The sequence below is a fragment of the Micromesistius poutassou genome (assembly GCF_964030765.1).
Source record: "Micromesistius poutassou genome assembly, chromosome: 5".
In the NCBI taxonomy this organism is placed as follows: Eukaryota; Metazoa; Chordata; class Actinopteri; order Gadiformes; family Gadidae; genus Micromesistius; species Micromesistius poutassou.
This window is the reverse complement of record NC_140275.1, coordinates 20,182,499-20,191,329: the sequence shown is the minus strand read 5'-3', so window position 1 is coordinate 20,191,329 and position 8,831 is coordinate 20,182,499.

Below are 8,831 nucleotides of genomic sequence, written 5' to 3'. Positions count from 1 at the left end.
AATGCACGCACGCACGCACGCACGGCCACACACACACACACACACACACACACACACACGGTGAGTACCAAGGACGGAGGGGCTGCCCCCACCCCCGGCCCTGATCACGCGTACACACAGAATCAAACAAGGATCCCGGCTGGTCTCTCTGCCTGGATGCCCTCCCCCCGGCCCCCCCCACCCCCCCCCGCCCCCTGATGAGAGACCCGACACCATCAACAAGGGCAGAAAGCTTGATCGGATGTAGCAAAGGCAACAGATAAAATAAATAAGCAGATGAACCGGAGCAAGCAGGAGCTGCAGTGCGAGCGAGAGCCCTGTGGCTTTTCTGGCACTTTCTAAGGTTACCTGATTATGCAAAGACCTGACAATACGACCACTCTAGGACTTATTGGGAACATTTTTTTTCTGCAAAGCCTTTGTGCGTTATCGGCCCATCGAAGGGCAACATTAAACCAGGGCTGGGAGATTAAAGGAGCACCTCCCTCTGCTCTGAAGGTTTACAATTATTTCCCTTTTGACCCTCACACTGACACATAATTGGTCTGGAGCTCCTCTTTGAATGCCAAGCAGGACAGCATTAAATACAAAGGACGAGAGAGTCCCGACGAGTTATCCCCGTCGTACCCCCCGCTCCCGCTCCGTAATAACATTCCTTCGAGCATCATTAGGGAATTATTTATACCTCTGTCTCTCGGAAACTCAAGACTGAAAGGAGAAGAGAGAGAGAGAGTTAATAATAAAATCAATACATGTACTGAAAAATGCTGTTTCTTTGATGCATCTTATGGAATTTGTCAGCCGGATGACTGCGGAGACCAGACCTGACTAATGAGTTTAAATGAAGCGGAGAGGCAGCCGATATCGTCCCACTATAGACTCTTTATAGAGTACACATCCTACAATGTTACTCATCTCTGACTTGAGATGAGCTCGGTTCGATCAGCAGTGAATGCTCTCGATTATGGGTCAGCTCATATTAGTATGTGCCCGTGACTGAGTGTGTGTGTGTGTGTGTGTGTGTGTGTGTGTGTGTGTGTGTGTGTGTGAGTGTGTACGTCTGTATGTGTGTGTGCGTGTTCATGTGCGTGTGCGTGCACCCATATCCAACGTGCACGCTCGCAGACTGCAGAGGTACAGCGGCCGGGTCCCTTGGCGGGCGTCTAATGGATGGGCACATTCAGGATTGTTGGAGCTAATAAAGAGTAATGGGGGCTCGTGGCTTTACTGGGGAGGAGCGAAGAGCTATTCTGAGAGTTCACGGAGAAAAGCATCATCTTGCAGGATTAAAGAGTATCGATCGTGCAAAGAGTAAACACTGCAGTGCAGCTCGCTGAGGGCTCCCGCGGTGGTGGTGGTGCTGGAGCAGCAGGAGCGGGGAGGGACCCACCAACCAACAGACAACACTGCTGCCGCTCAGGGGGGAGAGAGGCGGAGAGAGGCGGAGAGAGGGGGAGAGGTGGGGGGGGGGAGGGGAGGGATGAATATACAACCAGACAGAACATCCAGGCGCTTGCATCCTGAAGCCCTGATGTGTCTGGAACGATGTTGTAGTTGTCCTAGCGTGTGTGTGTGTGTGTGTGTGTGTTTGCGCACGTGTGCGTGAGTGTGTGCGTGCGTGAGTGCGTGAGTGTGTGTGCCCGTGCGTGAGTGTGTGCATGCCTTTGTGAGTGCGTGCGTGCGTGAGTGTGTGCATACGTGCGTGCATTGTGTGTGCATACGTGCGTGCTTGTGTGTGTGATGGAGGTGGGCGTGGGGGTGTGGATGGCAGAGTACAGCCCTTCCTCTGTGCCAGCTGACACTGCTGGGGCGAAGGGAGCAGGCAGCCCAGATTTGGCCGGGGTTTGGCGAGCCGGAGACAAGTGTGTGTTTGTGTAGCGATCAGTATTCCCACGGCCCCTCCGGACTTATCAACAACATAAACAGGCCTCCTTAATGAATTTCTCTTCCCCTCGCGCCGGCCTTTAGTGCAAAGATGATGTCGTAAATCAGGTTAAATACAGAGGGCTCTCCGGGCAGGGTGAGATGGCTCTTTGTGGGGGCAGAGGGACATTTACCAGGGAGAGGAAGACCCTGTTGTTTTTTGGGACAAAATCAACTGCATATTCCAAAAGAGAGTCTGACAGAGAATGTTCATTTATTTTATATTCAATCAGTTTTATGCCTGCTGATCACCATAAATGAAGCCTAGTCTCTAATCTTTATTACGACAAAACCCTCTAAATCACCCAATCAAATGTAGTCTCCTCGGTGTGCTCAGGACACACCTGCAACGCTACATCACGAAGCAGGTTATTCTGGTGGTGGGTTTGTGTATGGACAACCGACTCATTGTGACATTTAATGGGAAAATGTACAAAAACTATTGTTACAGAGGTGGATCTCAGATCATAAGTAGTGAGGTATGTTACATCGTACCCCATACATATGTCTTCATGGTCAGGTAGTGTGTTGAATTCTGTTCTTGAAATAGACACATTTACAATCAAATAAAAGATACTATAGGCTACATCAATGAATATAAATATGTGCTCAATACTGTTCAGTAAATGTGGTATTCTGGCTTAATATTACGTGAAAAAGTGGTGTGGCTTTGTGCATGTTTTCCATTGATGTTTTGTGTTTATTATGCTAAGTGAACACACTGGAGCATAAGCAGCGTTGATGACGTTCCCTCTCCACTGTTTGCCACTGACCATGGCGGTCGTGCAGTAATGATTGCATGTAAAGGGTGCACTGGACCTCTTTGCTCAGCCACCGCCTGTGCATTTATCTATATTTCTCATTTCTCTTGCATATGAGGTGGTCGTGAAAAATCTTGATGAAGATTGAGAGGTTACACCTCAAGTCAAAGGTTGGGAACCACTGCTGTGATGAACGGGTCAAATAAACAATACTTTCTAGCTCTAATTCATAGTGGCAATATTTAATTATAGATAATGAAATAGCACCTCATTCCCTATCTGCTGCTACAGGAGGTAACATGATGGTTATAGAACCTAGAGCTAAATATGGGAGAAGGGCGATGATAAAAATGGAAACTAAATTATCGTTGTTCTGTGGCTTTCTATAAAGAACCCCCACCCCTCTATAATATTATATATTTTTTATTCAGTCATTTCTGAGACCCAGAGCGAGTGAATTAAACGGTTGTGTAGCAGAGTGCCTCTGAATTATTTGAGTTTTCTCGACCAGCCCTGCTCTTTTCCAAAATCTATTGGTAAACCACCCCCAAGGTTACCCCTTATAGGATGATGAATTCAGCTTTGAGCTCTCCTGACAGGCCTAAACTCCCACAAAGAGCTGCTGCACTTGCAATGAGCCTTAGCTGTGTGTTTCAACACTTCTGGGTTCCTCTCCGGGGAAATCTTCGGAAGTATCTTTGTGTTTAATATCACCTTCACTCCTCCCTCAGCCTCCTAGATGCTTTGATGGAAAGCAACATGTTTAAGTGAGGCCATGTGTGGAGTGCCTGTGGTTGGTGGCTGGTTTAAGTAGCCTCACTATGGAATCAAAATAGGGTCAAAATGTTGCTGCTGTCTAACAGCATATGCAAATGTGTTAACACATTTTGTCTGAATGCATTTAAATGTGTGAACTTCAAACATTCGAAATTACTTCTAAATGCAAATGCACATCAAAAGTTTGCAGTTACACATCAGGTATGCAGTTATACACAGGGGTGCACATAACTGGTACGCAAGCATGAGCATGAGCATCAGGGATGCGTAATGTCACTACAACGCTTTTGCGTAACTAACGGGAGATTGAAAAAATATTTAAAAAATGAAATACATTGAGCAGATACTTTGGTGTTCGTCACCTGCAAAGAGAAAACTGTGCAAAATCAGCTGAGAGCAACATTCCTTTTGTGAGATATTCAAACACTCCATGGTCAAGCTGCTGCAGTTTGATTAAAAGAAAAAGGTGGAGCAAAAAACACTGCTGTGCTTAAGAAGTTGTGTATTGAAAATGGAATCTCATTTGTGAAACTGGGTACGTTTCATAATGTCCGATTATTTACGTTACGTGTGGGGTGCGTATCAAACACCATCTCCTGGTACTCACCTGAGTAACTCACTAAAAAGGTTATGTGCACCACTGGTTATACATTCTGTTTGTGGGTAAAAAAACATTTAGCACACATTTAACACCTTATTACGCATCATATCTAGCCTGGAAATCCAGACCCACATCTAGAAAGCTGTAGGGTCTGGCAACAAGTAATGAAAATGGCCTGACTCGAGGGGCGGCACCAAGCATGCATTTGAAAATATCACTGCACGCAATTGGATAACACTACGACCAACTACGAAGAATAGAAGGGGTGATGTATCCAGACCAGCGGAGCTAACCAATAGATTCTTGCCGTATCCGGTCGGTAAAACAGCAACGCTTTTGGCCCGTCTATATCAGATACACCGATGTGATTGGTTAATGTTCTGGGCCAGGGGAATTGGGGAGAGAGTATATTGCTTGTTCCCAGAGGGACTCGCTGAGCAAATTCAAATTGTGCCCTAGCGAGAACTCTGGATTTCCAGGGTACATCATATCTACAAGTACTAACCAAACCTACTGGCACAAAACTTTTGTCCCATATTTGAAAATTCCACCTGATAAGCCAATGGGAATGCACAGATTAAAATCATTCCACTTTCAAATCACGGAGCCAAGGGGGCCGCAACTTTCTAGCAGGTGTTTGCTACAGTCTGCAAAGGGGTAGATCGCCTGGGGCCCAGACACTCAAATATGATCAGTACTGAATAAAATCAGATAAACTCCTGATAAATAAGACTAACGCTAACTGGAATAAGTGATTGATGAGTTAACAGGAGGCTCCTGAATCTAATGTGAGTAGTGAGTGCTTGTTTTAAAGGGGTGATATTACACCACCAGGTGTGCGTGTGGTCAGCCATTACAAGCTGCTTAAAATCTGCCTTTTCCTGTGTTTTACTGACATCACAAGTGGGAGTGTCCACCTAGAGGTATGATGATAGATGAGCAACATTTGCTACAGTCCACTGGGTAGGCTGGTAGACGGGTCTATCCAGGATACATCTAGGTGGACATTCTTACACACAACGATGTCACTAAAACACAGGAGCAAAGGCAGATTTCCAAACAGCTTGTAATGGGTAAATACACTCACACCTGGTGGAATAATATCATCCCTTTAACTAATGTGAATATAATTTAGCTTGCTATGAAGCATTCTTCCCCATGATGGTTTATAGAAATGGCCTGTTTAAACATTCAATCATGTAGTCAATCATGATGTGTTTTTTTTTAGCTTATTCTCCTTTCTAAGCACAAGCCAATGCAGTTTCTACTAGTTAGTCACAAATTACTGCAGAGTCAATGGGATTGGGCTCATGTCTGTAAAAGCTGAGTGAGGCTCTACTCTGTGTGCACTATTGTCCCAGTTTAAATCCATCTATCTGTGAAAAACAAAATGGAAAAACTGCTCCGCGTTCTTCTCATGACAAGGGCCTTTTAGCGTACTCCTCTACTCCACAACGAGGGACAAGGGGCCCTGGCGGGGAGGTTTGTCTGGATGTGTGGAGCTCTGCCTGGGCAGGGGATGATGTTGATGTCCCCGTCCGAGAGATGGTTAAGCTTCTCGACCACATATACAGTTTAACACTACTCTATGTGGTTCATTTCACGCATGCAACGTCGCTCCTTAAAGCGCTCGGTACCAGCGTAAATCCCATCCTACTCACCTCTATAACATTAGGTAGATCGTTTCATCACCTGATGGAAAACTTTGGGGTCGTAAGCCCAACTTACCGTGAAATAACGATCTTGGTGCTTTGGATTTTTGGCTTTGAATTTTCCACAAGGTTAAGTTTGGTTGCAGCAACATACAAACGGCTAGAAAGCCTCACCCTCTGTCTCCTTGATTAGATAGGGCAATTAAATTGCTGATTGGATAGTCAAATAATATGTTAATCTGAGCATCCGCATTTGCATTTCAGTCAGAAGCTTCAAAAGTGGGACAAAAGTTTTGTACCCATGGTTTGGTTTGTACTCGTAGATTTGATTTGTGATTGTAAACTTATAGAGTGCTGTATGAACGTTCTTCATCCCAAAACAGGCAGATGTGTGACTGCAAACCTGTAAACCTTTCTTGGTACTGCAAACCTTTGATGTGTAAAAGCCAATTTCATCTATTTTTCAGATGTTTTTTTTACACATTCACACATTTCAATGTATTCACACAAAACATTTTCACCCATTCAGATATGGTAACAGACAGCTACCATACTTTTTTCACCTTAATTTGACCCTCATTCCATCCTCTGGGGCTGGGCCAGGCTGCACACCTGCCTAAAGAAGAGACCCAGGATACACTCTCGCGCTCACCACACACACTAGGGCCAGGGCTGACGTGTCAGAAGGTAACGTCTGTGCTGCCTGGACCACGTGGAAAACCTGCCAATACAACGGTGTGTACAACATTCACCTGGTGAACCGTGTGAGGGAGGAGCCCAGCCAAGCCCCTTAAGGGTCGGGTCTACTGCCACGACACGGACACGAAAGAAACACTCTGCTACACGCTAGGGTGGCGGCTGACGAGCTTTCAATTCAATTCAATTCAATTCAATTTGTATAGGCCTTAATCACCGGTACAGTCTCAAAGGGCTTAACTTAGGCCATATATTTACGACATACATACAAGCCAAACATTTTAAATAATCCCCTAATAAATCATCACATATTATGAAGGATCAATGAAGATTATGAATGATTATGAAGGATAAAATCATTCACACTTGGCTAGATTAAATATGTAAGTGATTAAAAACAAGGACATCCCTGTCCATGTATGTATCCAATAATATCCAATTTTGCATGCTATGTAATATATCCAACAACAGCTGCGTGAAAGAAGAGGTGCACAACCTGCTGTAACCTTACTTCTGCAAGTAGTAATTAAGAAGCATTGTACACAAAAAGAAAAAAGTTCTCTGCACAGGTACAAGGACATGGGATAATGGTGTTTTCTCGAGGGTCCACTTGGCCATTTTGGTGGCCTTAACCACCGCTAATTAAATCTATACGGCAAATTACATATCAGCATTAACAGACAACTGGCCGTGAAGAGGGAGAGAAGGAAGGAAGGAAGGAGGCGAGTGCTTTAATCTCCAGCTGCTGGCCTGATAGACTGTCAGGGGCTGTCACCCGAGAGAGACTACCTCCGCTTCCCATTTGCAATCTTCTCAGAGGCTGCCATGGCTGCCAAGGTGGCATGTCAACAGAGGAGGGGAAAATTAGATAAACTGATTGATCACACATTTAGAGGCGACGTACAGCTTCATCCTGTCTCCACAGGAGCCCGGACGGAAGGGGGGGGGGAGAGCGAAGGAGGGAGGGGCTGTGTGTGTGTGTGTGTGTGTGTGTGTGTGTGTGTGTGTGTGTGTGTGTGTGTGTGTGTGCGTGTGTGTGTGTGTGGAAACATCAATAGTCTTCCACAAACATCAATAGTCGTATCATCCTCACTTCTACGAAAAGATATATAGATAAATGTGCCAGTGTATGAATAGCATATAGAGTGCGCCGTTTACAGTCATGCTCTATAAGGTAAATCAAGTCCCACCGGTGCATCGGACTGACCCACTGTCTTTCTCCTGTCACTGTTCCTCTGTCTCTTTCCATGTCTATTGTTTGATCATTATGATCTTTATTAGTGTTGTAAGACAAACAAGTTTCCCTTTTGAATTCAATATATTAGCATTTCTTCTAGCTGCTGTTTTATTTTTAAACCCGGTTAAAGCTCTTTCGGACACTTCAGACAAGCCTCTTTATGTTTGACATCAGTGGAATACAAACACATGAGGTGTGATTTTGGTTTTTGGTTAGCTGAAGACACTAATGAGCTAACATTGAAGATAGTCTGCTGTGTGCTGGTTGGCAGGGTACGTTTGCTCTGCCAGTGTGAGCACTACCAGATAACTCTATAAAAGAGGATTGTCAAGAGGGCCACTCTTAGTATCTGCTATTTTTAACATGTCGTTGAGAGATGCTTGAGTTTCATTGAAATAAAGTTTGTGCCTCTTCTTAAGTGAAGCAAATGGAAGCAATTATGTAAACGTAAAGCTGGGCAGTCGTAGCCTTGGAACCAGACAAATCCCAGACGAGATAAACCGACCAATCACAACCGATTATCTAATATGAGGCGGGATAAATACGGTGAGTGCATTTTCAACCACAACAAGGAGGGCTGCCACTGATGTAGAGCAGTCTGTTGATTCCGCTATAGAGACGGCATTAAACAAGCTGGATGGTATATTTTCACTAAAAGCAGAACTACCACATACTTTTGTACTACCGATCTACCACACAAAAAATATGTATTTTTTTCGTCGCTCGCAGCTGCTTGCTATGATTGGTTGTAGGCCTGTCCAATTGCGTCCAGAGGCATTTTGGTCTGCGCCCCTTGGAAATCTAACCTCTGGAGAGCTTCCGGACTAATTGCAGTTTGAAATTCCGATGGTGATGCCAGGCTGGGGAAGGGGTAGCTTTGCAGAACACCCTCGAAACCACAATTAATGCAGAGTACAGATTTTTTTTACAAAATACTGCAAATTGCTCTCAGTAGCGTTGTTGGACTGAAGCCAGGAGCACTGCGGTGAAATGTGTACAGTGGAAGTCTTGTTGATCTCCGGAGCGATGGTGGATGCGAAGATGAAGCAAAACATGGCTGGACCTCAAAGGATGTAAAAAAAAGAAAAACCCTCCAAGAGAGAAAGAAGAAAAAGGAAAACAGCGGAGGATAGACAAGAGAGACATATCAGACGAGGAGGAGGAGCTGAAACACACACACACAC